We start from the raw sequence: 3,210 nt of genomic DNA on the forward strand, positions 1-3,210 counted from the left end.
CAGTGATGATTGTGTGAGTGAGGCACTAGCAAAATGTTCATTTTCACGTTGTGATGAATGATGCATGTGTGAATAGTTATTAGGGTTCATGTATTGAGGCTCGGGACTTTGAAAATGTTCATAATAATTCCTATAACTATTGACATCATGGTCTATGGAAGGTTCATAACGTGGAGTATGTCCATACGCAAGTTCTCTAAGGGATTTGTTGTATTCCCCAACTGTAGACCAAGATCTAGACATGATTGGGCTCAAAAGCTAAGTAACTATGTTACAAAGCCCAAAATTTGATTTTTAATGGGTTTGGATTTTTGGGAAAAATTTGGTTTTGGTGGGAGACATTTTTTTTTGGTTTTTTAAAATTTGGGAGCAAGTTTGGTTTTAATGGGATAAAGAAGAAAAAATTTGGTTGTTAAAATGGGAGCAAGCAAAATTTGGTTTTTGAATGGGAGAAAAGTTTTGGTTTTTGATATTAGGAGCAAAATTTTGGTTTTTTTTTTTTTTTTTTTATTTTTTTTTTATTTATTTAGCATAAAATAAAATTTGGTTTTTGAATGGGAGCAAGCTCATTGTTGTTTGCTGTTTGCTTTGGCTCAGCTGGTTTGAAAACGTTTGGTGAAACTGAGTCCAAAATCTCGGCCTAGAATTTGGGTACTCGGCCCACTAACGAGTTAACCTAGCGTGATCGGTTACAAGCTCAGCTGGGTTTAAAAACCCAGAATACAAAATACCAGTCCAAATTAAACAAGCTCACAAAAATTAAATACAAGCCCACAAATTAAACAAACAAGCCCACAAAAATTAATTACAAACCCAACAGAAAATAAAAAGCCCAAAAATTGGCTTTAATATTACAAGCCCACAATTAAAAATTGGAAGCCCACAATTCGGGTTCTCTTAAATGGGTTACCTTTTAAGCACAGCCCAGCTGCTCTGATATTGTTGCAAAAACCCAGTTGGGCTTTGGTTCTTTTCCTTGGTGGCGTCCCAGCAGAAGAAAAACTGGTTCAGAACAGCAGGCCTGATGAGTCCTAAAAAGTGCATATTTCTATATCTTTTTGTTGGCATTTAACTCATCTTTTGTGCATTAATTCTACAATTTATCCCATATTCTGTATTTTCTTGGTTTTCAAGAATAAATATTTTTATTAATTAATTTTGCATTTTTAGGTAATAAATAAAGTTTGGATGAATAGCGGAACGAAAAGAGCAGAAAAGTAGTGAAAAGCCGGGAGGATTTACACAAGGAAGCCGCGAAGAATGTTGTGCACAAGACCAAAAGGCTAGAAGTGGGCTTGAAGAAGAAGAATTGTCCTTAAAGAAGATATGGGCTTGGTATACCCAAGTCCCAAAACCCTTACTCAAACACATTTCCACTATCCAAGCCCGTCTCGGATTTCAGCCGTCAGATCGAAGCATTTCAGCATCCTACGGTCGCTCCATCATCGCACATCAAACTCTGAATCCCCCGCTTTACATCGCAACGCCCATCTCCATCTTGGGTCGTCCGTTTTTCTAGATCCCTTCATCCGACGGTCGCTCCACGCTTACCTCCGTATCGCCGTTGGATCCACCTACCATCTTCCCATCCATCGCTCCTTGTCACAGATCATCAAACCTCGCTGAACCCGCCTAACACCCAAGTATCGAACACCTATATCCATCGCCAAACACACCCTTCTCCCAAAACCATCGACTTCACCTCCCCCATCCCTCTGCAGAGAAACAACCACCACCTTCTCCATCACCACCACCAACTCTGTCTTACAGCCACGAGAAATCCAACCACCACCACACCCCTCTTCCAAATCCCATCACCAACTATCTCGCCCCTTCTCTTGAGCCATCTACTTCACTAATTTCACATGTTTCTCTGAAACCCTAAGCATGTGAAAATAGTGAATTAGGTCGAGCTAGAGCAGGAAAAGGACCAGGAGAGGCAGATACAGAGTGGGTAGAAGCGTAGGAGTGAAATTCGAGAAGTATGGGTAAGTTTCTACAAACCCTAATTTCAACTGTATTTGGGGATTTTGGGGAATTGGGTGTATGAACCCTAATTATGTAAATTGGGTATAAATAGGACTTGTGGGTGTTGTTGTAGAGGCATGCCTGGACTAGCCAGTGCGTCTGTAGGATAGTTTTAGGTTTTTACTTCTTTCCAATTTTAATTTATCCAACAGTGTATGTTTATCCATTGATGTTCATCATGTTCTAATCCATCATGCTAGGGATTTGATGAAGCCTTGGTCTACTGTGTGTATTACATTGATCATATTGCTCTTGAAGGATAAACAAGTTTAGGAAAGAATTGAACTTAGTATGTCATCATCTTACTTTCACATTGTATGCCATGTATGCATTGTAGTTAGATGTATAAGATGTTGATAAACTGCAACTCCATGCTGAATTCATATGCCTTTGACTAGTTGTACCTTAGAAAGACAACTAGTACTTTGGAAAAGACCATAGTTGTGTTTAACATCTTAATAGAAGACTGCATAGCTAAGCAAAGGTGAATTCAAACCCCTAGTTCTCACCTATTCCATCCATAACATCTTCACTCATCCACCTTCACTGTCCACTTTTATTTTTCTGTTTTCCTTCAATTTTTTCTCTTGTTCCATTGCTGTCTCTACAGCCCATCAATTGTCCACTGTGGTGTTAATAACACCACACAACCTCACTGTTCACTGCCCCTAAGAACAAGTTAGCAAAAGAAGCAAGAAACCAAAAATAGCAAATATATGCCCACCTTGTCCCTGTGGACAAACCCTGCTTGCACACTCACTGCAACTGACCCTGTGCACTTGCAGGTATCATTTCTGTGACTCTTTTAGAGAGCCACCAAGTTTTTGGCGCCGCTGCCGGGGACTCGGTAGCGGCGAAATTGATTTTCTTTCTTTGCTTTTGCTCTTGCTTGCTGATTCTTCTCTTCTGAAACCAACAGGTGCATTGCCTTGCTGCTTGCTGAAACTCCTGTTGGCCTGTTACTGTTAGGCATTGTTGCTGCACTGAACTGGTATTGTTTCTCTTGCTTGCAGGTGCTGTTGGAGCTGGTGCTAGGAGAAGCTGCCTGACCCTGGTGCAGCTGATGTTGCTGAAGTTGTTCCTGTTGCTCTGCTGCTGAACTGAACTGCTGCTAGTGCTGCTTCTGTTGCTGGAGCTGTGCTGTGTTTTTGTTGTTGCTGTTGCTGTGCTGTGGTGCTGCTC

The sequence above is a fragment of the Papaver somniferum genome, chromosome 6 (assembly GCF_003573695.1).
Source record: "Papaver somniferum cultivar HN1 chromosome 6, ASM357369v1, whole genome shotgun sequence".
In the NCBI taxonomy this organism is placed as follows: domain Eukaryota; kingdom Viridiplantae; phylum Streptophyta; class Magnoliopsida; order Ranunculales; family Papaveraceae; genus Papaver; species Papaver somniferum.